At 48.2% G+C, this 27701-nt stretch overlaps 3 non-coding genes and 1 pseudogene across 3 annotated transcripts; 2 read left to right on the plus strand and 2 right to left on the minus strand.

Annotated features, from left to right (window-relative positions):
* Positions 1-2200: 2200 nt before the first annotated feature.
* On the minus strand, positions 2201-2300 carry LOC134385337 (U6 spliceosomal RNA; annotated as a pseudogene).
* A 7642-nt stretch (positions 2301-9942) lies between these two features.
* Positions 9943-10017, plus strand: TRNAI-GAU (transfer RNA isoleucine (anticodon GAU)). The gene has a single exon. It is a non-coding gene; the product is annotated as a tRNA-Ile (tRNA).
* Positions 10018-18100: 8083 nt separating this feature from the next.
* TRNAI-GAU (transfer RNA isoleucine (anticodon GAU)) lies at positions 18101-18176 on the minus strand. The gene has a single exon. It is a non-coding gene; the product is annotated as a tRNA-Ile (tRNA).
* A 7983-nt stretch (positions 18177-26159) lies between these two features.
* On the plus strand, positions 26160-26233 carry TRNAI-GAU (transfer RNA isoleucine (anticodon GAU)). The gene has a single exon. It is a non-coding gene; the product is annotated as a tRNA-Ile (tRNA).
* The last annotated feature ends 1468 nt before the right edge of the window (positions 26234-27701 follow it).

Genomic DNA, 27701 nt, shown 5'->3' on the forward strand with positions numbered 1-27701 from the left:
TGATAATTGCCGCTCCCCCCGCAACCTCCTGGGGTCCCAGTGGCAGGACCCCCTCCTGGGGCCCCAGTGGCAGAAAAGAAACCTTCTGGAGCTGGGAAGGAGAGAATGGCTTCTCTTCCTTTTCTCTGTCCCCTCCTAACTCCTCCCTCTTTATCGTGGACAGCACAGTCCCTTCTCTCCCCAGCTCCTTCTCTACCCAAGGCTCCCTCCGAGCCCAGGGCCACCCCCCTCTGTTTGAGGCCAGATAGCCCCTCACGTCTTGGACTTTCCTCTGCTCAGCAGCCACCAGGAGATGTGGGGCAGGGTTTGGTTTTGCTGCTATGTCCCCATGTCCTCCTCCAGGGACCATAGTTGCATCACCAAGCCGGAAGCTTTCATGGGATGGGGCTGGTGGTGCCAGAAGGGGTTTGGGGAGCTCCCCACAACACCCTCATCAAAGCCTGTAAGAGGGAGAGGATGAGGACATGAGGGGCACAGTTGAGGTAAGGGTGCTCCAGGGCTCTCTGGGGGAGTGGGCCGCTGTCCTGCCTCCGCCCAGGGGTCATGGCTCTTTTTATGCATGGGTTGTGAAATCTGGGACAAGCGCTTTCTTAACAATGGGGAAGCATAATCATATCTGAGTTATGGAAATGCGTAAGGGTGGGGTGGGGTGTTGGTCGTGGGGGAGGGTCACTGCATGGAAGAAAAAGTGCTGTCACTGGAGTCAGCTGGACTGGGTTTTAATCTCGGCCACCTTTTATCTGCTGGGTGACCTCGGGCAAACTGCTCAACCCCTCTGAGCCTCAGAGTTCCCAGTCATAACACTGGAATGGCAACACCTAGCCCGCGAGTCTTTGTCATACGTGAAGTGTCAGGCACACAGCGATGCACGCGCTGTCTGTAAAGGAGCTGGTGTAGACTGGGTGGTCCGTAAGTCACTTATTACGACCTCACTATCCCAACATGGCCACTGCCCATTTGGGTATCCTTGCCCTTTACTTTTTCTTTACATGTATTTTAATTTAGATGTAATGAGTAGGCACATGCTTTTTTTAATCTTAATTTTAATGTTTAATTGTGGTAAAATATATATAACAAAATTCACGATTTTAACCATTTTTAAGAATACAGTCCTGTGGTAGTAGGTACATTCACACTGTCGTGTAACCGTCACCACCGTCCATCCCCAGGATTTTTTTTTCAGGTTGTAAAATTGAATTCTTTACCTATTGAACACCATGTCCCCTTTCCTCTCTCCTCCGTAAAAATGCTCTACGCCGTGTCGCTATGAATGTGCCAGCTCTAGGTACCGCACGTAAGTGGATCGTGCAGTATTTATCATTTATGACTGCCTTGTTTAATTTAGCATGACGACTTGAGGTTTCATCCTCGCCGTAGCATGGGTCAGAATTTCCTTCCTTTTTAAGACTGAAGACTCCATTGTGTGAGTACACCACGTTGTGTTTGTCCACTCATCTGCTGATGGACAGTGGGTTGCTTCCGCCTTTTGGCTATTTTGAATGATGCTGCTGTGAACATGGGGGTACAAATATCTGTTCAAGTCCCTGCTTTTAATTATTTTGGGTATAGACCCAGAAGTGGAGTTGCTGGATCAAATGGTAATTCATTTTCAAATTTTTTGAGGGTCTAAGCATTTATTTTGTCATTTGCTTTGGGGCAGGGGGACAGCTGGCCCATACAGGAATAGTTTGCTTTTTTAAAAAAATTAACCTTGGCAACGTGGTAGTTTTCCACATTGCTTCATAAGTAGCCATCCTTTTTAGTGGCAATATAAGTGTCATTGAGGTGATGTGGGCAAGAAAGGAAAAATTATAGTGGCCATACCAGTGTGCTTCTCACTTGGCAAGAACTGCACAGTCAGACCAGCATTCTTCCTCCCCAGATCCACCAGGAAAACAGAGAAATATCTAGTGAGGACATTCCTATAGTCCCACTCACACCGTGTGGGCACACTCTTGAAGGCATGTGAGCCGCCCTTCGTGCCTTTGTCTCCCCCCGTTTTATTTTTATTTATTTTTATTTATTTTTTAACTTTTAAAAATTGCCTTTATTACAGATTTAAAAGTCTGAAGAAGCTCCTATTTCCCTACGCGAGGGGTTCATAAACACGAACAGCAGAGCTAATTCATTTTAAAAAGACATTATTAAAAAGGCAAAAAATAGCATTCATACACATTAGTTCAACTTCTAAGAGGTAGTGAAAAGTGTGGAATGCGTCACGAATTTGCGTGTCATCCTTGCACTGGGGCCAAGCTAATTTCTGTATCGTTCTGATTTTGGTCTACCTGCTGCCAGAGCAAGCACTCTCCCCCTGTTTAGACAGCCAGTCTTTCAGTTGACACTGCCACTTCTCTAACTACTACTCTGAGGAGGACACCTCTCTGCCCGCTGCTGGACACGACCAGCTGTGCAGTGTGTTCCTTGGTCTAAAGAAGTGACTGTTGTCTGTCTGCATCTGAGCAGTATCTTCCATTCTGGTTTCCTGTAGCACTGTGAGCCTTTGCATCTTCTGCCAGGTGTATTAGTTCGTTTTGTATTGCTATAGAATTACCTGAGACTGGATAATATATAAAGAACAGAGGTTTATTTGGCTTACGATTCTGGGATAGCTGCATCTGGCACAGGCCTCAGCCTGCTTCTACTCATGGTGCAAAGTGGCAGGGAGCCAATGGGTACAAGAAGATCACATGGAGAGAGAAAGCAAGAGAGAGAGAGGAGGTGCCAGGGTCTTATAAACAACCAGCTCTCGTGGGAACTAATAGAGAGAACTCACTCATTAATCCCCTCTCCCCCAGGGAGAGCATTAATCCATTCATGAGGGATCCTCCCCCATGACTCAATCAGTTTCCAACACTGCCACATTGGGGATCAAATTTCCACATGAGTTTTGGAAGGGACAGCACATCCAAACTCCATCACCAGGTAAGCAAAACACAGCCCAGAGTCAGGGTCCCTACCTGTCAGGACCCATTTGTGGCCCCAGGACCACCAGTGTCAGCCTCACTTGTCAGCTATGTTCAGGGCCTTCCTGCCAAGGAACCTGCCCCATAGCCGTCAGTAGTCTCTGTCTCTCTTGCTGGCAGACAGAACACTTCTTGTTGGCATTATGTGCTTGAGAGGGGGTGAGAGAAATATGTCTAGATTGAGCACGTCTCTGCGTTGCTGCAGTACCCCTGTCCACTCCTTTCTTGACCCAGGCAGTCACCTTCAGTAAGCACACAGGGATATCTGCTTGATGATTCCAAACACCTTCTAAACCTAGAAGGGAGTTCTGATGGGCATTGACATGTCCTACTTTAATGCACTCTTCAAATTTCCATAGGGCTGTGCCCCAAATGGACATCCCTTTAATAGGCCTGGAGGGTAGTGTGCCCCGAGAGGGCATAGAAGCTCTATGCCCTTTCTCCCATACCTTGCCCTATGCATCTCTTGTGTTGGCTGTTCATCTGTATTCTTTGTAAGAGCTGGACTTTTTCAGCAAAATGGGTCACATGGCTGCCCAGCCCACCTCACAAGAGGATAGAGAGTGGCAGCCTGAGGATCAGAACCCTGGAGAGCCAAACTATAGGGCAGCCAGACTCCGTAGGGCCTTTGGATCTGGCTTCCCCTGTTCCAAGCACCATGAAACATCCAAGGAGAAGATGGAGGTGCACGATCTTTGCAAAACACAAAATACCATACGTGGATGGAGTTTGAAAGAAAAGATGGTCTCAATTTTTGTAGAAACAAAAGCCTTCGAACCTGGCATGGCGGGCAGCGTGGAGTGTATGGGCCACGGTCTGCAGCCTGCACTTGGCCTCAGTGTCTGCTGTGCCCTGCCCACCAGGGCCATGGAGGCCAATAGTGGTTGCCATCTGGTAGCTGCACACGGGACCTGCTCTGCCCTCGGTGCATAAATTTACAGACAAACACAAATGGATAACAACAGAAAATGGCATTGGAATAGTGGAAGTCAATTTTGCACAGGAAACTCTGGGAGATGCTGTTTACTGTAGTCTGCCTGAAGTTGGGGCAGAATCGAACAAAAGTGATGAGTCTGGTGCTTTGGAAAGTGTGAACTGGATTCTCCCTATCAGGAGAAGTAACTGAAACTAATGAAGCTCTTGCAGAAAATCCAGGACTTGTCAACAAACGTTGTCATGGAGATGGTTGGCTGATCAGGATGAGGTGGAGTAACCTTCCGAGCCGGATGAACTAATGAGTGAAAAAGCGTGTGAGAAACATGTAAAATCTATTGTGGAGTGAAACTTCTAGATAAACTAGTATTAAATAACTTTTTTTTTTTAAAGCTAACAATGTTTTTAAGTATAGAGGTATCACTATGTCTCTGGCCAAAGGTTGGGAGGAGGAGTGGGAAGATTATTAAATCTTTCTTACAGGTGAAAAATAAAAAACCAGAGAATTTGTTCTTGCCAGCACTCCAGCTTCTGTTCTGCAGTGCGGGCTCTAGCAATCTTACTGGTTTGCATTTAGAAGATCCGCTTAATATTGCTCGAAAGGTGGATTTACATGCTTTCTGCTTTACAATTGTAAGGAAGGGAAGTGTTCCCCAGACAGACATGACATCCGTTTCCATAAAACATCTAGGTAAAGGCCGCACAGTTTCTTTACATAAAGACTACTTCAACATTTCAACTTTCACCATCCTATCAGCCCTGACTTTTTTTTTTTTTTTGTACCTGGCTGGTACAGGGATCGAACCCTGGACCTTGGTGTTATTAGCACCACATTCTAACCAACTGAGCTAACTGGCCAGCCCTATTTATCTTATTTCTTAATAACTTATAGATTTTTCCACCTTCCTGGAATGAGTCCTTTGACTCTCCTGTCTTTCCTCTTTCTCTTGTTAATTAACCTAATGTTTTTATTAGTATCTGTCATACCTCTGAGACAGCAAATCTGATCAGGCTTCTAGAAATGTTTTTCAATTTTACAGTGGTGAGGTTATATGGGGGCGGGGTCCACACTAAAGGGGTGCCCTTAACTACAGCATTTACCATGACCTGGGAATGGATATCTTCAGCAGGTGAACATTCTGGCATCATAAAGCCAGTCCCACAGGGCTTGCATACAAAGTATATCAACTGCTTCATCTGGGCGTTCCACATGGCATTTATAGGTGGAGTCAGACAGTTCCCATCTCAGGGTACACAGACCTGACAGTGGCTTTTATCCAGTCCACCAGGCTGGCTGCTCCCTCGAGAATAACCTCCTGTGTGTCTGGATCACGTACAGCTGCCTATGATTGTTCCGCAGTGAGCTCTGGATGCTGCTTCACCCACACATGCTCTACCACTCTGCAGCATTTAAAACCAAAGATACTGCACTTAAATCAGTTATTTTCAGAATCCCTTTTAGTAAAGACTCCTCAGAAAGCTGATGATACAGGCCTACAAAATAAAGCAATTCCTTTACACTCCACGCTCTAATTTCAGTAGTTTACCATCTTCTTGGGAATCCCAGGTCTTCGGGGTATTTTCTGTTGCCTCTGCATAAGTTTTCTCTTGAGGGGCAGCTTGGAGGTCAGTGGCCAAAGCTCAGACTGACTGAAATCCAAGTTTGATTTAGCATCAAGATCTGACCCAGCCCTCTCTTTTACTTTCATTTTAGTGATTGCAGATGACAATAACCAAGGGATTGTATATTTTGTCTTTTTCCTTGTTAGTTTGCATTTCCAAATGCATCCAGTGAACCAGCTCTCCAGGTGCTGGATCCATCTCTAAATTCCATTGGTAACTTTTACCTTTAGAAACTGAGCGCAGCACAGCTATGGCTCTGTACCGCCCAGAAATCAAAAGTTCCTCATTCCCCATCCTTTCATCCTTTCTCTTCCCAAACCACATTTCCAGAAGCCAGGGCTGTTCTAGCAAATCCTGATTCTGAAACCAATTCTGAGAATATAGGAAAAACCAAACTCAGTTTTTCCTGTACCTTCACTCAACAATCCACACAGAAGACTTCTGTGACCAAACGTGTGGGGATTTTTCTCCGCATACCAAACAAGCAATCAATTCTGCATCGGCTGGGTGTCCTTCGATTCAATTCAGTTCTGGCATACTCTACCTGGAAATAGCGTCAGATCCCACAGGCTGAGGACTCAGTCCCAGAAGACCGCCCCCCACTTCTGATGCCAACTGCACACCCCAGGTTGTTTCACCTGTGCTTCTGACCAACCAACTCCCACAACCCTCTCTTTGGGTTCAGTTAATTTGCTAGAACGGTTCACAAAACTCAGGGAAACTCCTGCATTTACCAGTTTCTTATAACAGATATTGTGAAAGATACAGATGAAGAGAGGCGTAGGGCAAGGCACGGGAGAGGTGGGCGCAGAGCGTCCCTCCCTGGGCGCGCCAAGCTCCAGAAACTTCCGTGTGTTCCGCTTTCCAGAAGCTCTTGGAACGCTGTCCTTTGAGTTTTCATGGAGGTTTCATTGCACAAGCGTGATTGATTAAACCACAGCCAGTGGTGATCACCTTAACCTTCAGCCCCTCTCCTGTCTCAGGAGGTTGGGGGTGGGCCTGAAAGTCCCAACCTAATCCTGCCTTGGTCTTTCCTGTGACCAGCCCTCATCCTGAACCTACCTAAGGGCCGCCAGCCAGTCAACTCATTAGCATAAAAAAGGCAAAATCCCTTTGAAGATTCCAAAGATTTTAGAAGCTGTAAGCCAGGAAACAGGACAAAGACTAAATATGTATTTCACACTATCCTAGTGCCCTAAAGTAGGGATACCATAATTTTCTCAATCATCCTCCATTCAGGGATGTTTGTGTTGCTTCCAGACACACACACACACACACACACACACACACACACGCCCCACAACCACCACCCTCAAAATACTGTAATTGACATTTTTCAGACATGGCTTTCCTATACTCAGTAATTATTGCATCAAAGTCGTTGAACATGTTTATAGCTTTTGGAGCTAAACGGTTTTCCAGAAAGACTGGACCAATTCATACTGGTGATATTCATATATAATAGTTTCACAACACTCTTGCCAGCATTGACAAACATTGAAACATTTTGCTAACAGGCTCAAAAGGTAATCATTTTAAATGTGTTTCTTTTATTGCTAATGAGATTAAGTAGCTTTCTTTCTGGTTGCTAGCTGTATGTCTAGCATGAGGTTGGCTGCAGTGTGATGCAGCAGTTAAACCCTTGAACTTCACCTCCCAGCAGTGTGACCCTAGTAGATTACCCAACCTCTCTGATCCTCCATTTCCTTCTCTACAAAATGAAGCTATAATGGGATGCATTCCTAGATTTGTTTTAACAATTAAATGAGATAAATTAGATAATGAACATCTCCTAGCACATAGTTGATACTCAGTGAATATTAGCTGTTCTCGTTATTATTTTTTCAATGTAAGTGAACACGTCTCCACTTGTCCTCAAGATTCATCTTGTTTTAACAAAAAGTGGTTTACACTTAAGCCAAAGGGATTTGAATTTAAGCATAGGGATCAGTTTTTCTGCCACAGAAGTAGATGATTCTAAAGGGGAGTGACAGCCTCTCTCTGTCCACATGGCCTGTGTCCTTGGCTGTGTGGCTGGATTTGGGTGAAAGCCTCCCTGGGGCAAGCCTGTGCCTCACTGAGCAGACGAGGAGGGGCTGTGATGGGCTCAAGGTTCCCTGAAGCTCTGATAGGACTGTCTCTCCAGGACTCTGGGTCCCCTGCGGTCCTGCAGCCTCTGTCGCAAGGAAAGGAGGGTTGAAGACTTACTAATGGTTTCTCTGAGTCCGGAATTCATCTTGGTGACTGTTCTGCCCTCTAGGTTGAGACGCTCCTTCATGGAGTTTGGGAAACTGAGGCAGCCCTGTGGATGCCTCAGGCATTTCCAGGGGCATGACTTGAGGCTTTGGCAACAGCCTGGGTTGCTGCCCATCATGCTTGCTCTTGGAGCCCTTTGCAGTAATGTGGCCTCCACATTCCTCCCAAGTGGGCCCCGGGCAGCCTCAGGTGAGGCGTGGAGGTCGAGCCAGCAGGGTGTGCTCAGCGCGTGTGTTTTCCTCTTCACTGCCGACCTGCTGTTGGGGAGGAAGTTCATAAAACCAGGATCATAGTCTCAAATGAGTTGGTGAGAAATTTCTTCTAGGGGAAAAATCACCAAAACCCCCCAACTTTCCCCCTTACCATCCTCCTCAAAAAACTCCCTCAAGAATGTTTCTGACGTTCAGAGCCAACGAGAGGATGAGCTCTGAGACCACACACCTCCTGTTTCTGATGGTTCCTGAGTCCAGGAGCTAAGTCACCTGGTCATGAAGCTTTCTTCCCTATTGTGCAGTGTGACAAATATTTGCATAATACAAGCCATCTGCTGTCATTTAGAAACCAGTGATGAAGTGTGGTCTATTTTTAAATTAAGTGCAGCACATCTAATATGTGGTAGTTTCTTAAGATGTGCATGGCTTCATATTTCCAGCAGTGCTGTTTTGAGAATGAATTGTGAGATAGGCTAATGTTAGTGCGGCTTAACGTTAGTGTCAAAAGCAAGAGCCTTATGGTGCTGGCCGGTTACTCAGTTGGTTGGAGCGTGGTGCTGATAACACTGAGGTCAGGGGTTCAATCTTTGTATTGGCCAGCTGCCAAAACATAACGATAATAATAACAATAAAAAGCAAGGGCTTCAGAATTAAACAGAGGGTTCATATCTTGGCTTTGACATAGCACATAAGTGACCTTGTCGAGTTGCTTAAACCTCCAGGTTCTTATCTGAAAATTGGGGTAACAGCATCTTTTACTTGATTGTCATGGAGATTAGAAATAACGAAAAAAGCCTGTTGACAGGTTATAGGCACTCAAAAAGTTGCAATTTTTGCTATTGGATGAATGAGTCTTTGAGACCCACACTGTGAGAGGGAATGGATTTTAAGTGACAGGTATCTGTGTCATAAGTCATTGAGGTTTGCAGGGCGTGGTAAGATTTATTCATCCATTATCTTATTGGACCCTCCCATGAATGACTCATGGAATGCACAGAGCATGTGTCCATAAATACTTCAATCTCACAGATGAAAATTGGAATAGCTGTGTTCTGTTGATCAACCTGTTCCTCTCAAATGTGTCAAAGTGAGAGAGCTTAGTTTTTTCAGCTTTTTCTAGCCCTTCAAGGTTGGAAGAGCTTGGGTACCAGAGCTGAGGAATGTTGGAGGTGAGGTTTTGTCCAGGCTAGTTCCTTCCTCCCCGGGGTGTTAGCAAGAGCAGCTCCTGTTCTGGCTCACCAGGCCTCGACCAGATGATTAGAGCAGCTTACCAGTGAGGTCTGCCATCTAGTGACCGTGGCCACAGCAGGACTCTTGGTTGGCCCTGTCACCCGTGAGCTGAGCAACCAGTTCCTGAGCAGGCAAGTTGCTCTGGAGGCAGCCATTCTAGGAGCCTCGTGCTGTGGGTCTTTTGGGGGAGGGTTGGGAGATGGCCGGGTGGCTGGCAGTAACCTTGACCCTGATGGACTATTCTCCAACTTTCCCACCCATTCCTCCAGCCAGAAGAGATGAGATGTGTGACCCTAGCCTGCAGCAGCCCACCCCAACCATGACCTTGCTTTGAAGCTTCAAGTTCTATTTTTGATGCTAATGTTAATTTTACATTCTATTTTATGATATATCCATGTTTATTTTACTCTAATGAACCTTTTCCCTTACTGTTCCAGCTGCCCCCTCCCCCAAAGAATATTTTCCCCTAATTTTTGAGTCAAATGGATGCTCTGGGAAGATGTTTATGTTTTTTCTCTTTTTTTCTACAGCTTATGCTACTCCCAGCACAGCGACTCCAACTGTAGTTTAAAAAATGTGGATTAGGGCAAGATAGCAGGATGAATGATTAGACACAGTTGTAATGAGAAATGCATAGTTTAATAGGAGCCCTTTTATTCTATGCAATTCATTGGTTGAGTAACTTGAAGCTTTGGTTTAGGTAGAGAATTATTAAAATGTGGGCTGGCTGGTTAGCTCAGTTGGTTAGAGCGTGGTGCTGATAACACCAAGGTCAAGGGTTCGGATCCTTTTACTGGCCAGCTGCCAAAAAAAAAAAAAATTATTAAAATGCTATACTTTAGGGCCGGCGCTGGGAGTGCAGCGATGCTCCCGCCACGGGTTCGGATCCTATATAGGACTGGCCGGTGCACTCACTGGCTGAGTGCCTGTCACGAAAAAGACAAAAAATAAATAAATAAATAAATAAAAATAAAATAAAATAAAATGCTATACTTTAAATCTAAACATTTTATTTTAACTAAAAACATACCAATGTACATCAGTTCACTGATCTGGGGATGGACGGCCAAGGGCTTTTGTATGAGTAGGTAACGGGTTCATCCTTCTTGCCTTAGACAGTCCCACAGTTTTATAATTCCTGCCAATCTATTACAGTTGTCTTGCTTAGTTGAATTTGACAGAAAGTTTGCTTGAGTGACTTGTCTCTTTTGGGTTTCTAAAGCATTCAGCTTGGTTTTCATGGAAATAACTCTGGCTTTTCACACCCATATTTCACCCACTTAAGTAAGAATTACATTATGTAATTATAAACGTGAACAACTGGCATCGGATTAGAACAAGCGCAGCGAACTCTTGTTGGCACGCAGGGGACGCAGGCAGGCCTGGCCCCAGGGAGTAACTGCTGACCCCGAGTGGGCAGATCGAGGCCATCGGTCAGGATGTGTCAAGGAGGGGTTGGAGCGCACAGTTCAGCCCTGGTTCTGCTGGGCAGAGGTCGGGGGAGATGGAAAAGTCATAGGAATGGCAGAGCCTGGGCCAGAGGCAGTGATCCACTTAGAACTCCCATCTACACTGCATGAGCCCCTCTCTTTGAGAATGCACACAAGCTCCAGAAGGGAGGCATTGTAGACCGATTTTTTTTTTTAATGGGCCCTGTCAGCCGCATTTGTATTTATAAGCTTTGACCATTCACCACCTCAAAATTGCCACCTCTATTAATCTATCGGCCATTTCTTTGTCATAAAAATAACAACAGCGAACATTTTTTGTAGTATGCACTCTGTGTTGGCAGTTTTCTGGGCACTTTGAAAATACTAACCAAATTTCTTCTTATGATAACCGTGATGGAGTACCGTTCTGATCCCCATTTTACAGATGGGGAAACTGAGACACAGAAAGGAAAAGTAAAACTTCCCTAAGTTTTACCCAGCTGGAAAGGGGCGGAGCCTGCTCTTCACCCTGCACTGTGCTGCCTCCAAACGTGGGCGCTTGTTTCCAGGAGGAAGCATCTAGTTGGGGCCGGGCAGTCTGGATCCCAGGTGGGAGGATTGGTGAGGCCTCTGGGAGTCGTTGGGCTTCTTTCTCACCAGGACTTGGGCTCCCGGGCAGCGTCTTTTGTTCTTGAGGGTCCTTGTCTCCAGTGCAGTTGGCTTCTTGGGCTCTGATCCTCTACAGCGAGTGTGGCCAGGAGGATGCAGGTTCGAGGACCGCACCTGCCCCAGTCTGCCTGGGGTGGTGCGCATTCTCCCCCTCTGCCCAGAGGAAGCACGGCTTGGTCTCTGCAATCTCAGTGGCCTCCTTGCCAACTCTTGGGCCTTTTCTGGGAAGTCAACCTAGGGGTCCTTGAGCTGGCGGGCAATGCGCTCTGGTTCCTTTGCATTGGCCCGGGAGAGGCAGTGTGGTACAATGGTAAGAGCAGGGCTCTGGAGTCTACTGGGTTCAAATCCTGCCTGCCTGTTCACTAGCTGCACAGCTGTAGCCTCCATGAGCCCTGCTGTCCTCATTTGTAAAGCAGAATGCCTGCCTTAGGGTCGTGTCGTGATAATGAGAAAGTGGGCATAAGGTGCCCAGGGTTGGGGGCTGCTTGCTGTAGCCAAAGACAAACCTAATCAATGACAAAGAGGCTCTTGTTCTAGGACAGTTTGAATTGATCCCAGAGGCTCCCATGGGGCAGAAGTGATCTGGAGACTGGCTCTGGGAGTGGAAGGAGGTGGCAGAGGATCCTGCCAAGGGGAGACTCGCCCAGACAACGAATGATGGATTGAAGTGTCCAGAGCACCATGTGTTGTCCCCAGGATTTCTCTCCCTTTGGCCCAAAATGCTTATAGGGTTGCCTGCAGACCTGCGGTCTCGTGAGAATAGGAGGAGGAGGACCTGTAAGCCAACTGCCAGGTGGGCATAGGGACCGCCTGCTAAGTGCCTGGGCAGGTGGTCACCAGCAGAGCCCACCCCAAGAGATTGTGGTGAAATGCCAAGTAGCCGAGGCCCTTGAGAGGGGGACCCATGTCCATCGCCCCTCTGAATGTGCGCTGTGGGTGCATGTGCGTGTGTGTGTCTGAGGTTGGGCTGAGGGTCAGGGCAGAGAGAGGAAGTGAAATTTGCAGTTTTAAAAGGTACTAACAAACACCAAGGTCAAGGGTTCGGATCCCTCTACTGGCCAGCCACACACACACAAAAAAAGATATTAACTATTTGGGGATCTTGAGATTGTGGCAGCCTACGTCTTCTGGGAATTACAGGCTGGGGTCTTCTAGATCTTGCATGTGGATATTTTTAATATATACACTATATGTTTTATAAATGTGTTTGAGCATGTATACTATATATTTTTAATTATATGGAATCAATCCAAGTTAGTTATTAAAGTTTATAAAATACAGATTTACCAAAGGAAGAAAAAAAAAATTCATCGTGAATTTACCCGAGAGCCACACTCCCCAGTGGTTCCTAACCTCTTTCAGATTTTAAATCCTTTTGGAAATCTGCTGAAAACCATGAACTCTCTCCAGAAAAAGGTGCCTACTGTTGGGAGACATGGAAGGGCTGTTTGGGTCTCACCTCTGACTTCTCTGCGTTATGAGATTCTGACTCATACCCAGCTTCCAGGCCAGAGAGGGACAACAATGTGACACCCAAGGACAACACATCTGACCCCCACAGCCTCTATCAGATACGCTTGCCCGGCCACTTGCTCAGATACTCTTTTGAAGCTGATTCTGTTTTATGGCAGCTGTCTGGTTCAGAGATCTGAACCCTTGACCTTGTTTTTATTTTCTAAATTAAATTTATTTTTTCTCATTTGGCACATAATAATTGTATATATATGTACCCCAATGCGGTATTTACTCCCTGCCATTTCTTTGTCCTAAATTTGCTGCCCCTTTTGGGGGGCTTCCGGCAAAGACCAACTTTCCTGGGTCGTTTGGTGCCTCCACTGTAGAACCAGCTCATGTGGGAGGAGGGCCGTCCTTGCAGCAGACGGTTGCAGCCTGTGGCTTGCGGTCCCCTCCCCTACTTCTGCAGGAAAGGCCTTGGCTTGGACATTCGGAAAAGCTGGGTGAATCTTTAGAGGTGGTGGAATCTTCCACAGAGGATGAGAAGTCAGGACCGTGTCCAGGTTCCTCTGTTGGGCCCCAAGTGGCTTGAGGCCAGGCAGGGTCTCCCTGTGAGATTAGCAGGGGCTGGCACCAAGCTCCCCACACTCGCATGGCCTGATCTTCTGCGACCTTCTCTCAGGCACTGGTTAATCCACGACCTTAGCCCCTTCCTCTTTCCCAGGCAGGAGGACGGCCCCCACTTCAGCACCACAAACTTCCCCAGCCTGCGGCAGCCAGCCGTTCCCCAGTGACCTGGCCTCTCCTCCCCTGTCCCTCCTCTCCTCCCTCCTCCTCCCCCCTCCTCCTCCCCTCCCTCCTCCTTCCCCCTCCCTCCTCCTTCCTCCTTCTCCTCCCCCTCCTCCCCTCCCTCCTCCTCCCCTTCCCTCCCCCCTCATTTTTTAGAATAACAAGCCTTATCGAGATCTACTTTACGTGCCATACAATTTATCTGATGTGCACAATTCAGTGGTGTGTAGTATATTCAGTTTTGCAACCATCATCCATTGTAGCACATTTTCATCACTCCAGAAAGACAACACCGCACCGTTAGCAGTCATTCCCCAATTCTCCCTAATCTCTCAGCCCCAGGCAACCACAAGTCTACTCTGTCGCTGTGGATTTCTCTGTCCTGGACATGTCGTGTTGATGGAATCATACATCGTGTGGTCTTTCAAGACTGGCTTCTTCCATTTAGCATGTCGCCTCTTCTTTGGAAACTGGCCTGGCTCATCCATGCCAGTGAAGGGTCATCTGTATGGACCATTTATTCAACCACAAGTATGGATGGAGCCTCCAGTGTGGTGCAGGTGCTGGACCACCCAGCAAGGGACATAGCAGTCATGGGCGGGATGTGAGTATTAGTTCTCCCTTGCTGTGTAACAAATCGCCCCAGAACTCGGTAGCTTAAACAACAAGCATTTATATCTCAAGGTTTCTGTGGATTGGGAATTCAGGAGCAGCAAAGCTGGGTGCTTCTGGCTCGGGAGGTTGCAGTCAAGCTGTCAGCTGGGCTGCAAGTGTCTGGGGCTGAAGATACCTGCCGAGGGGTTGTTGGCAGCCCTCAGTGACTTGCTGGCTGTTGGCCAGTATCTGTCCCTCTCCATGTGGGTGTCTTCATAGGGCTGCTCAAGTGTCCTTACCACATGGTCGCTGGCTGACTCTAGAGCGAGAGATAACAGCAAGAGCAAGAGCGAGCCCGAGACTGGAGCGCATGATCTTTCATACTCTCATCTTGAAGGTGACATACCACGCTCTGCCATATTCTTTTGGTCACACACACCAACCCTGCTTTAATGTGGCGGGGGCTACACAAAAGTGTGAATCTCAGGAGGCTCAAGTGACTGGATATAGCTTTCCATAGAGAATGGCCCTTGTGGTATCCCAGGACCAGCTGTTGTGAGGCCCCCTCCCACAAGAAACGCACTTGCACGCCACTCGTGCAGAAAAGGGCAGTTGATTCACTCCAGCTGGCAGCGTCCGTCTCCCAAGATGCAACCAAGGAAGAGCGGCGTCGGGCTTTGGTCTCGTGGGGTTTTTAAAGGCAAAAACTACATCCCATTGGCCCACGGGTTTGTCCAGGTGCACAAAGCAAGCTAGGGAGCTAGGTCGCAGAGGCCGAGAACGAGCCGTTCGAGCAGTCGAGCATACAAGTTTTCATTGTGTATGGTTCCTGTCCCCGTGTGGTAGCTCACCGTGCGTGGCTCCTGTCCCCATGTGGTAGCTCACCGTGTGAGGCTCCTGTCCCCGTGTGGTAGCTCACCATGCGTGGTTCCTGTCCCCGTGTGGTAGCTCACCGTGCGTGGCTCCTGTCCCCGTGTAATAGTTCACCGTGTGAGGCTCCTGTCCCCGTGTGGTAGCTCACCGTGCGTGGCTCCTGTCCCCATGTGGTAGCTCACCGTGTGAGGCTCCTGTCCCCGTGTGGTAGCTCACCATGCGTGGCTCCTGTCCCCATGTGGTAGCTCACCGTGCATGGCTCCTGTCCCCATGTGGTAGCTCACCGTGCGTGGCTCCTGTCCCCGTGTGGTAGCTCACCGTGTGTGGCTCCTGTCCCCATGTAATAGTTCACTGTGTGTGGCTCCTGTTTCTATGCAGTTGTTTTTGTTTCTATGAAAAGGTCAGCGGTTTCTCATGCAGAAGGGGAGGTCGTCTGCAGGTCAGACCTGGCAAAATGGAGTTACTTAGGTTAAGCAAGCAATTCTGCAGAAGCAGATAGCATAGGCTATGAGGGTGGAGGGAGCTCTGTTTCACAGCTAACTTGTTCTTGAAGCGCTGCCTCTGAATCGGCTTGGGGCCGGCTCTGAGTTCTCCGTCTTCCATTCTCTAATTAGGCCTCTTCAACCATTCCCTTCTGCCTTTGTAACTAAAGAGTTTAGTATGTGGATATATACAGCCTTGCACCTGGTTCCCCAAGAGTTACCCACTTCTGCTAGAGTAATTTTTACAGATGACTTCTCCAGGTATTTGTGAATTTTATTTGCATTTCTATCCAATGTGAGTCTTTTTTTGCAAAATGCCAATTTTTGGACTTCCTTTCATTGATGTTATGGAGAAGGATGACGACTAGAATAGGCCCAGGACGCATCCCAGTGGGGACAGCATTTGACACTTCCCCCCGTGGTTTTGGGTCACCCTTGTGATGGGTCACAGCATCTAACAGAAGTGACCAGAGAGATCTCCTTTCCTAGGTTGTCCATGAGACTGTCTTGAGGGGCAGGATCAGGTCTAACTAATGTGGACAGATATTCATTGAAAACTGAGCTTCGTGCCTTATAGCAGCTGGACAACTCGGCGTTAGAGGTAGTTTGAGGTGGTGGTTAAAGGTGGGTTCTGGCACCTGCTCTGCCATTCCCTGTGTAGCTTTGGGTAAAGTCTTCAGCCTCAGTTTCCTCGTGAAAACCATGATCATAACTATCTCATGGGATTGTTTTGAGGATTTAATGAACTCATTAAGTTCCAGGTATCTATCTATTGCTGCATAATGAGCACCCCAAGCTTAGAGAGGTGAAGCAACAACTGTTTTATTGTGCTCACAGGTGCCGTGGGCCAGGAATTCTGACAGAGCTCAGCGGCACAGCTTGGCTGTGCTCCATGACATCTGGGTCAGCTGGGAAGACCCCCAAAGGGCTGGCAGTAACTTGAGCAGCTGGGGGCTGGAATCATCTGAGGTTTCTTCACTCATTTCTGGTACTTGGGTGGAGATGACTCAGAGGTTGGGCTCAGGTGGGACTGTCAATCTGAATGCTTAGACATGCCTCGTCTTCCTGGCTGGCTTGGGCTTCATCAGAGCATGGCTGCTTTGGGGTGGTCAGACTGGTACTGAATGCTCAGAGCTCCAAGAGCAAGCGTTCCCAAACCCAGGGAGGAAGCTTCCATTGGCTTTTTATGACCTAACCTCTCAAGCCACTTAGCATCCCTTCTGCCATACTCTCTTGGTCAAGGCAGTCACAAGCTCACCCAGATTTAAGGGGAGGGAACGCAGATGCCACCTGTCAATGGCAGGAGTGTTAAAGAATTTGCTGCCATGTTTTAAAACCTCCACAATAAATATAAAGCATTTAGTTTGATGCCTGCCATGTAGTATGTGTTAGAAAATGTTAGCTGCTGCTGTTTCTGCTGCTGCTGTTGATATTAGTTTTAGTTTTAGTATCTCTCAAGTACTGATATTTAGCAGACTGGAACTTATTGCTATGTATCTGTGTGACTCAGGAATGTCACCTTCCCCCGTCTTAACTAAATGACCTTTAAGTGCAGCTCTGCAATTATGTTTAGTCTAATGTTGCCAGATTCATTCTTTTTACTGTCTTCAAATTTGGACCCTACTTTTAATATTTTCCTAGCTCTTAGTTTAATTTTTTTGCTCTCAGCATTTTCTCAAACACATCTAGTGGTTTCACAAAGAGATTCTAGAAAACCCATTTCAGCTACCCCAAGGGATCTTTCATGAGCCTGGATGTGTGACTCACAGATACCCTACGTATTCCCTTATTCTGATTTTCTCCCAGTAAGTGTTCACAATTGATTGATCTTTTCCACGAACAGAGTGTCTTTTCATCAATAAAAGATATAAAGAAGCCTAAGACACTGTGTCCTCCCATAAGGACCACATATGCCCATTGGCAACCTAAGACTCACAGGAAACAGTGACAGATGCAGCGAATCACTGGATACTCTCCTGAGAGGTACCACCAGCTAGCAGCCCGCCAACATGCTGCCCGACTGATGCTTCCTTCTACCTTCTAAGGTCGGCACTGTGTGCTGGTACCCCTTCTGCATACAGCCTAGGAAACAGAAGCCCTGGAGAGAGGAGGGAACTCATCCAAGTCAGGTCTCACTCCAGAGCTTGTGCTCCTGCCCCTCTCTGGGAGATTCCCTGCAACCACACATGCTTTGGGGTTGACATTTGGAAGAATGAGCAACTCAAACACAGCATCACTTTTTTCTCTGCTGCTCCACCCCCCACCCCCACTCCTGCCCCAGGTCACAATCTTCTGAAGCCTCAATTAAGACAGACTTTTGGTCTAAGCTTGGGGAATTGAGGAAAGAAAGAATGAAACTCCAGATTCTAATTAACTTTGCTTTTTAACTACAGATGAGCCACTTTTTGAGCTAACAGGAGGTGAGAGCCTCACATATTAATGAAAATATGTAAGGATAGCAGGAGAGCAGGGGCCTCAGATAATTAGACTCCCTCATCCTTGCGCTTTGAGAATAAAAATATCAAGGGAACAAAGGGGTGGGGGGATTATGTGAATAAATATGGAAACTCGCCCCTGCTTTTTTTGGCAGCTGGCCAGTAACAGGGAATTGAACCCTGGACCTTGGTGTTATCAACATCACGCTCTAACCAACTGAGCTAACCAGCCAGCCCTCTCTCCTCTTTGAGGAGGATTCTTTTCCAGAGCCCTCCTGTTTTTCCTAAGAATTAAAAACAAACATTTAACTGTTTCTGTTATTGTGAGTTGCATCTTCTTTTTTTTTTCTTTCTTTCTTTCTTTTTTTTTTTTTTTTTGGTGGCTGGCCTGTACTGGGATCTGGACCTGCATGACCGTTGGGTTATAAGGCTGCTGTCTAACCAGCTACACCAACCGGCGTTAGCCTACCTTCTGACTTTAGTCTTGTCCCCCACTCAGCAGTATCTTATCTGACCACACCTATAAATGCTGGATGCCAATTTGAGCAGGAAGAGGGGTACCTCCGTTCTGCACCCAGGGTGCGGTGTCTGAGAACTCCTGCCAGCCTCTGTCTGCCCATCAAAGGTCCAGCTGTGACTTCTGGTGGCTTATTTCTCATCCAGCAAGGTTGGTGGTTAGGACATTGGTGGTCATCTGGGAGAGGCTGAGATTTCATCATTGTGAAGTGGCCTTGGAAGTGTCAGGACAGGGAAAAGGAGGAGTGCAGGGAGCATCCAGGGAGCAAATTTACTTCTCTCTTATTGGGCTCCTTGAATGGAACAAGGGCTCAGGTGAGTGGCAGCAGAAGCTCATCTGATTTCCTGCCTTATGCTGGGGACTTAGCAAGAGGATTGGCCTTTTCGGCAATAGCAAGCAGAGAAACGGGAATCTAATTTCTCTATTTAATTTTTAACCGTAGCGAAACTCATTTATCCACTAAAGTTATTTATACCCTCACCTGGTTTCAGCAAGACCTTAAGGTAACTGAGCCATGAACAAGGAATCAGGAGACTGGGTTTTTTTCCATCTCCACCACGAACTAGGCACTGTTCCAGACTTCCCATATATCTGTGTCAACTAACTTAATTGTCCTCCAAACAATTTATTATGGTCTATATCTTTCCAGAATTTGCCAGTGCTGTTTCAGTACAGGCAGGCGACTTTTTGTGGCTTTTGCCGTTTCACAGAATGTTGGATTTTTCTCTGGGTGCCAGAGAAACCAGTGTCTCAATTTGAACCCCGCGCCAGGTCTTTGGGTTCCATGATGATGGGGACTTTGTCTTTGAGCTTGACTTTCACTCAGACCCACGCTAGAAAAAAAAAGGGACGTCTGCAAGCAGGAGGATCATTGCAGGACTGGGCCGCTGGGGAGTAGCTCCCACACGTGGGGAATGGGGGTATAGGAACTGCTGAAGCTCGTCTGCCCTTTGGAAAATCTCTTTCGTGGCTTGGCCGCAGAGTCATTACACTTTCCTGATTGGGGACTGTTAGGGATACCACCCCCGTGCACCCAGGGTGCGGTGTCCGACAACTCCTGCCAGCCTGTGTCTGCCCATCCAAGGTCCAGCTGTGACTTCCGGTGCGTTATTTCTCATCCTGAGAAACTCCCGGCTTGTGGGGTCTGGGGTGTCCTGCAGGGGGATCCTTCCTCCCCCACCTGCCCGGCTGGGGGGGGGGAGTGGGGGGGCGCCCAGGCTCCGCCTTCTCCAGGGACTGTCTGCCAAGTGCACAGCCCGTCTGAGCGGGTGCATGAGGGCCAGCCAGGCTCAGTGTGCGACGTGCGCGGGTGCGTGTGCGAGCGTGTCTGTGGCCTGTGTCCGTTGACATCATTGTGCCTGAGTGTGTGCACGTCAATCTGTATGCAAGTGTGTGTCTTTTTGAGTGGGTGTGACATTTAGGGACGGGGGGGCGTAATGTCCCCTCCCACCCCGGACCCCCTCTTTCCTCTCTCCCCCTTAGGGTGACCCGGGCACCGGGACCCCTGGCAGGGCTGCTGGGTGCTGGGGGGACGCAGGGGTCACCGAGGGCCAAAGGAAGCGCTCGGCCTGGACTGCGCCCCCTGGCTGGGGACCTCCCAGGTCCCGGCCACCTGATCCTCCTTTCCCGGGCTTCTTTGACATTCCCGGGAGCTCCGGCCGAGTTTTCTCCTTGCCCTGTCCGCGTGCACGAGGAGGCTCCTGCGGCTCGTCCGCCTGGGGCGGGCGGGCTCTGTCCTGGGCTCATCGCCCGAGTTGATGAGGACCACCGAGGAGTGTCCTCAAACCTCTTCCCCCACCTCGCGGGACACGCCCGCGGTGACTGGTCCTCGCGCCCACACCCCTTCCTCCTCCGAGCTCCACTGTGGCGAAGGCTTAAGCGTAGGGCTGCGGACCCCAAAGAGCATTCCAAGCGGACACGGGCGTTGCAGATCAAGAGGGGCGCGGCTCGGTGCCATCCAGACTGGTCCCCGCGCCCGCTGTGCCGCTGAGGCTGGCCGGTGGCGTGTCGCGTGAGGGCACGAGTCCTCGCCCTCCGAGCTGCGGTTTCCTTCTCACAACGCGACGGAGAACAGCACCTCCAGCAGTGTAGACGGCTGCGGCAAAGCGAGCCGACGACACCTCGTCGTCGCTGCACGGGCGGTGTGCCAGCGCCACGCGGCGCGCCCTAATGACTTAGACGTGTTAGTGAAAGTCCCGGGTCAACCCATTTATTTTCCGAATCCTGCAGATAAGGGGAACCCCCGATGGAAAGGCCCGTGGTCTGGGGAACAGCCAGGATTTGAGCCCAGAGCCTGGGCTGGCCAATGATTTGGGTGACCCGGGCCCCCGCCTTGTGACACAGGACCAAGTAGCCTGCCCGATCCGGGGATGGATGCCCTGGAACCCAAGGGCGGAAAGCGGTTTGGCGGACGACCAGCCGTCACTCACTTTGCAAATGGCACTTTCTGCTCGCTGGTGTTTAAGCGAGATCGAGGTCAGAGTCCCGTGGCGGCTCGGGGCGAGTGCGCCAGGGGTCGGGAAGGATCGCAGCGTCCCCTCCGCGCCCCGCGGCAGTTCCGGCTCCGGCGTTTCGCCTGGCTGGGGGTGTGAGAATTTGCGGACGGTGCCCGCGCCTTGCCGCGGCCCCAGGGACGCCCCGCCCCCAGCCGGCGCCCCGCCCCCCGGCCCCGCCCGAGCCGGCCCGTCGCCCGAGCCGGCCCGTCGTCCGGGCCGCGCCCCTCCGCCGGGTCCCCGCTCGCCGGCACCTGGGGCCGCGGGCTCGCCCTCAGGCCCCGCGGGCTCCGTGCCGCCGCCTGGAGGCCAGCGCCCTCCTGTCAGTCCGGGACCCGCCCGCCGCGTCCCCTGGGCAACCGTCTCCAGGGATATCGGGCCCCGCCCCCGGCCGGCACCCGGTAGGGAGCCCACCTGTGCGGGAGTCCGCGGGGTCCCGGTGCCCCCCCGCAGCGCCCCGCCCCGCCCGGCTTTGTCTGCCTGGGGCGGGGTGGGCAGGGTCGGTGGAGGCGATCGGGGGTGCAGGGGCGCGGGGGCTGGGGACCGACAGGACCCCGCTGGGGAGGCCGGGGCGGGGGTCGCGCTCGCGCTGTGCTTCTCTGGTGTGGGCTGGGTGGCGCTGTACCCTCCTAATCTGATCGCATCCTTTCGTGCCGCCCTTGATGGGATGATCAGGGCCCACTGCGGGCTCCGGACAAGGACGCGCCTGTGCGGGACAAGCTGTTTACTTGTCAGGGACCGAGCAGTTGCTGTGGCGCGTCCTCCCCTCCCCCTGCCCCCGATTCGGGACCGAGCATCCTGCACGCTGTGCATGCCCAGCGCTGCCTCCCAGGCTTTGCCCTTGAACCCGGGGTGGGGGTGCTGGAGGGCGGCAGTCCCGGGGCCTGACGTTCTGGCCTGAATTCCTGAGGACTAATTCTTTCCCTGCCTTCTCTAACGCTTCCTTCTCTCGGCTCCATCATGTCTTTTGCTTTGTCTTTCCTGTTTTGAAAGTGCTTTCCCTGTGATCATGTCTCATTTCCCTGTGCCTGAGCCGCTGTTATTTGGCTTGGTAACTCCAATATTGGCCAGTCTCCTCCGTGACCAGCAGTGGAAGTTATTTCTTCCTTGGCTTGGTGCTGGCCTCCCGTTTCTCTGGTGGCAGTGCCTTGGGAGGTCCTTGCCACCCTTCCTTGGACGCTGAGGGAAGGGACTGTTCAAACCCACGTGCTGGGCTCCTGGAGCAGGGTCCACCCAGCATCCTTCCAGGGATTGGGCTGGCAGCCGGCAGGACTCCATTTGGGAGGTGTGTTCCTGGAGTACACACCTTTTCCAGGATCCTGGAGCCCAGGTTCCTGGGGCTGTACATTTTGTCCCGTGGAGAAGCCAGTGGTTTAGGTCTCCTACCCACACAGTGGGCTCCAGGCTGGAGTCTCCCTGCTGTGGAGGTAGCTATGCCCTGGGTCCCAGGTTGGAAGAAGAGACAGTTTCTAATGCTGGAATAGATTGGGCTGTAGGTCTGGTGTCTTTTTTCCCCCTCTTTGAGGTCAGATTATTTCCAGGAACGCCTGAGGTGGGGGAAGAAACACCACAGATGCAGTGAATGGGGCAGTGCCTCACCTCAACACCGTTTTTTTTGTTGTGGTTGTTTTTTTTTTTTTTTTTTTCATGTCCAGCCAAAAAAGGATGACTTACCCTTTAGACTTGGGCCTTGAAAGCACTTCCACGTGGGGAAAATCAGGATCTCAAGTTCAAGAACCTGCTTTTTGCATTGAATGGAACTCAAACCCAGGCTTGGCCCAGATCAATTTCTTTGCTTTCAAAAACTAAACAAAAGCAGTAAACAGCTCTAAAAATGATCTGAGTCATCTATATGTATATTCCTGGTTCAGGCACTGGAAATGCCCCTGTGGTTTGTTTCAGTACCGCCAAAGGGAGCTGCGGTGGCATTGACCAGGTGGAGAGAAAGGCCAATCAAGCAGGGTGTTATTGGTTTGCAAAAAAGGGAGACCTAGGTGAAGCAGTCGTTTTTGAGTTAAAGTCCTGTAAGAGAATGCACAGAAGGTTTCCGAGATCCTCTCTTTTTAAAATGTTTTTCTTTCTTTTTTTTTTTTCCAGACAGAGGAGGAGCTCAGAGTCAGGCAAGGGCGGGATGACACTCGTTGATTCTGAAGCATCTTTAATCTGCCAGGCAGAGGGGCCTTTGCTGGTGGTCTCTCTTGGACCATCCCCGAGAGGTAGGTGGGGGGAAGGGGACAAGTGTGTGGGGGAAGGAGGAAGGGAGGTTATTTTGTAGATCAGTTAAGAATTTGAACAAAACCTGTCCTTCCTGACCCTCCAGCCAAAGGAGGACTTCTCCATAGGACTAACATGCCTAAAGGAAGTGAATGACCCAAATTTATGCTAGGAGCGAACAAGGGGGCACCTTGAACTAGACCTCAGCCAGACCTCAGCTCATCCCAGAGAGGGACGCTGCTGCCGGGGAAAATAAGGAACAGCTGTGCTCTGAGGAGCCCTGGAGCCCATTACTAGGCAGCAGTATTTGGTGTTTGGCTCACTCCGGTCACAGTACAGTTGGGTTGGCCTATTTGGGAGAGAAAATTTATCACATTTTCCCAAAGGAAGTGGGTTAAATTTTTATAAGTCAGTATTGCCTTCCAGGAGTTGTTAGGTGGGGACTTTTTGTGTCTCCAGAGAGGTGGCAATTACTGTATCAGTAATAGGATGCTCTTGGAGCTTCTAGAACATTTGCTTGGAAGATGGATATAGTCTTTTTATCATGCAAATGAAGAAACAGGTCCAAAGACCAACACTGGCTGGACACTGGCTCAACACCCCCATCTGGGGTCCTAGGGTCGCTGGGTCTGGTTAGCAAGCTCCATGATGGGGAGGCCTACGGGTCTCCTTGCAAGCACGGTGGGTGTGTCATGTGTTCTGTTTGCCCACAGAACATTCTGCTGGAGTAGCTGCCCTTCATCATCTCAGGATGGAAAGGGGTGGGGGTTACAGCACGGTGCCATCCCTAAAGGCTCTACCCCCAGCTCAACCTCATTTGCTCTAGATCTTCATTGGAACTTTCCAAATTTCATTGATGGTTGTGGATAAGCACAATTTTAACCTACAATGCAGATAAAAACAGAGAGCCACCGTGGTAGAGTGAGTGACTGGCCCAGACCTCCTTCCACTCCCACCAACCTCTGAAGGCCTCGGGCTGCTGCTCTGGAACCCTGGGACTCCCCTGAACATAGGCAAAAACTGTGGACCGTATAGACCCATATTGGGAAATTAGCATTTCTTCTACACGTCTGTTTAGACTGTCTTGATCTTTGTTTCTGAAAATGCCTTTTAATAATAAATTTTAATTCTCATGCTTTTTTATTGATAAAAACATACATACGAGGGTTCTTTTAAAAGTTTGTGGAAATATAGAATTAGAAGATAATACAAATCTTTTCATGGACTTTTTGAAGTACCCTCCTATTGACTGTTGAAAATTTGGAAAATACAAAAAAAAAAAAAAAAACCTGCAAGCATAACTTTTCTATAACCCTACCTCCCCGTAGAGAGAACTATCATTTCCTGTTGGATCGTCCTTCCCCAGACCCCATAGAGTCTTCTGTGTGTGAATCTTTTAAAACTTGATTTTTATTTATTGTTTCTTTTTTTTGGGGGGGGGGTTGGCGGCTGGCCAGTAAGGGGATTTGAACCCTTATTATTAAATATTATTATAGACTTCCACATAAACATAACTGATTGGATGCACGTGTTTATCTCTGCTGTGTTTGAAAATCTCACTCAAATGAAAGTAAAGGAATAACAACGATATAAATTCTTAAGAAAACAGAAAAGTAAATGTTGGCAGAGGTGGTGAGAGAATGTGGACAAAAATTTTGAAAGATAGACAGCAGGTGGGTGAGAGAGAACTCAAGCAGAGAGTGTTGGATGTCCTGGGCTGTGGGGGAGGCAAGCTGACACGTCCACAGGATCCACCAAAGGCCCAGGAATAGGGGCTGCAGAGTGTTTCCAAAGGTGGGGTTCTTGCTCCTGGAAGCAAGAAGATTGGGTGAAAGTGTGTGTTAGAGTGACAGACCCCTCCGTCAGCCCACGTTGGCAGGTGGCTCCCTTCTCCATCCCAGCAGAAGATGGCAGGTTTCCTGCTGGTAGCATTGAGCCAAACTAACTAGGAGCGCACCCGAGGGCAGAGAGAGGCGTGTATTGAGAGTGACAAGACCATCCCCATGTCTGGTTGGTTCCCAGACATGGCTGCCCAGCTTACACCTAGCCTCCAGGCAGAGCCTTGACAAAACTGAACTCACAAGAAAAATGACCTTCAGATACTGACATCGAAGGGGAAAAAGTTAGCTTGTTGCTTTGTCACTTGACAGTGAAGTCTACCAAGCAAATAGCCCTACCTGTGCACAAGCAGGTTTAGTACCTTTCTCTGAAATTTGAATAGGCAGCCAAGTATGCTGTCACATAGACTGAGACCTCTAGCATGAAAAGCAGAGCCCCAAACAAACATCAGAAAAGGAATTCAAAGTCATGAGCATGGTTGTTTAAAAAAGAAAGGCACAATTATAAAACAGTAGGCTCTTGGATGTTAAAACTATGATCACAGAAGTAAAAATTTCAATAGAAGAGTTGAAAGAGTGAAAAATTACCAGAAAGTAGAACAGAAAGACTTGAGAGATAGAAAATAGGAAATTAAAGATAAGGAAATTAGAGAATCAGGCTAAGAGGCCCAGCATGCATCTGATAGGAGCTTAAGAAAAAAGAAGAGAGAGAAATGGAGGAGAGAAAGTTATACAGGAAAAGTTTCTAGAACTGAAGTCATTTCTGTATTAAAAGAGTCTCTGAGTAGTACCCAGCACAATGAATAATAAAAGGCCCACACTATGAGACATCATTAGGAACTTTCAAAACTCTAAAGATAGATAGATAGACTAAAAGTCACCAGAGAGAAAAAGACCACAAACAGAAGATCAGAGAACAGAATGTCACTGGACTTTCCAAAAGCAACATTAGAAGCTACAGGGCAGTGGATCGATGCATTTAAATTTCCAAGGAAAATTAATTCCCAACCCAGAATTCTGTACTTTTCAAGTAAAATAGTATATTAAAGACATTTTTTAGATGTGAATTTTCAGAAACAGCACGGTCCTTTGTGTCCCTTTTCAAGTAAGCTACCAGAAGATGTTTTCCACTAAAATCAGGGACTAGGTGGGCTGGCCTGTTAGCTCAGTTGGGTAGAGCATGGTGCTGATAGCACCAAGGTCCCAGGTTTGATCCCTGGACTGGCCAGCCACCAAAAATAATAATAATAATAATGAATTAATTAATTAAAATAAAATAAATTAAGGAGTAAATCAAAAAAGAAGCAATGGGTATAATGTACAGTTGTCTCCTGTTCTCATTTGGTTCAGCTGTCAGATGTCTCTCTATATTTGAGTCATATCTCACTTTGAGTCCCGGGAGTGAAGAGAAAAACTACACCAACACCTGCCCTACCATGGGAACTGTAAAGTACCCACTTCCAACAGTGCCCTGTAGCCAGGACCTATGACCTGGACTCCATAGTTGAGATGCACTTGTGTCAGATTTTGACAGAGACTAGAAAGGTGAAGAGTGTGCTCTATTCATGGCTATGATGGTGGCAACAGTGATGGGCTGCAAGGCATAGCTCTTGGTACAGAAGTGTCAGAGGTACTACCTGCTGGCACCCAGTGCTCAGTGGCAATAGCAGCAATTTTGTCATCAGACATGATTCTGCGTGGTGTCCACATAGTATACTACAATTATATTTCTTTTCTTGTTCAGCTTTTTGTTTTTCCTAGAGTTAATAGTTGCCTCATCTTTTTACTTGCTTTGTTTTCAATGTACTCGTCACTAATTCTTCAAACTCTCCAACAGAATTATGAAACTCTCACAATGTAGCAAATATGTCAGACAATCTGTGAGCTTCTTCCCTGCTTAATCTGTGAGTCAGCCTCTTTACTTGCAACCAAGAACTCTGACTGGTTGAGAGGATGAAGGGAGTTCATCCTGAAGAGAAGACTCAGTATTACAGCTGTGCAGCAGGTCTACAGAGCAACCAGCCCAATGTGGAGAGAGAAGGCTGAGAGCCCCGGGGGGAATATCTCCAAGAAAAAAATGGAGTTGATGGATTATCTGACATATTTTCTGTGTTGTGAGGAGTTTTATAGTTCTGTTGGAGAGTTTGGGGTAGAGTTAGTCATTTTTACATAAAAAAAACAAAGACAAAAATTTAGGCGATTGTCAACTACAGGAAAAACAAAAAGTTAAAAAACAAAATAAAATTACAGTACACTTTGTGGCTACACTTTGAGCAATATTTACATAGATTATAATAATGTTAGGCACTAAAGATTGATATAACAAAAAATTACCACATAGCTATATTCAGTAGATGGAGGAGAGGTTATATTTATGTACATATGTGTAGGAGAGCACAAACTCATTTTCTAAGGTAAGAAGTTAAAAGTTGAAAATCAAGAAATATCAGCATAAAGGTATTATTTAGAAATAGAAAGGTTAATACCCAAAGAAATAACTGAAATGTATTGGAGATAGTATGTGTGTGTGGAAGCGGCGGTCAAGATACTGCTATTTTTTACTGTAAGAGTTTTAGTTTTAATCCGTTTTTAAAATCATGTGCTTGCATAACTTTCATAGAAATTAAAATTAAAAAGTTATTACTATGACATAAATATCCATACATAATATAACTTTTCATTTTTTCTATGCTTTT

The sequence above is a fragment of the Cynocephalus volans genome, chromosome 8 (genome assembly GCF_027409185.1).
Source record: "Cynocephalus volans isolate mCynVol1 chromosome 8, mCynVol1.pri, whole genome shotgun sequence".
Lineage (NCBI taxonomy): Eukaryota > Metazoa > Chordata > Mammalia > Dermoptera > Cynocephalidae > Cynocephalus > Cynocephalus volans.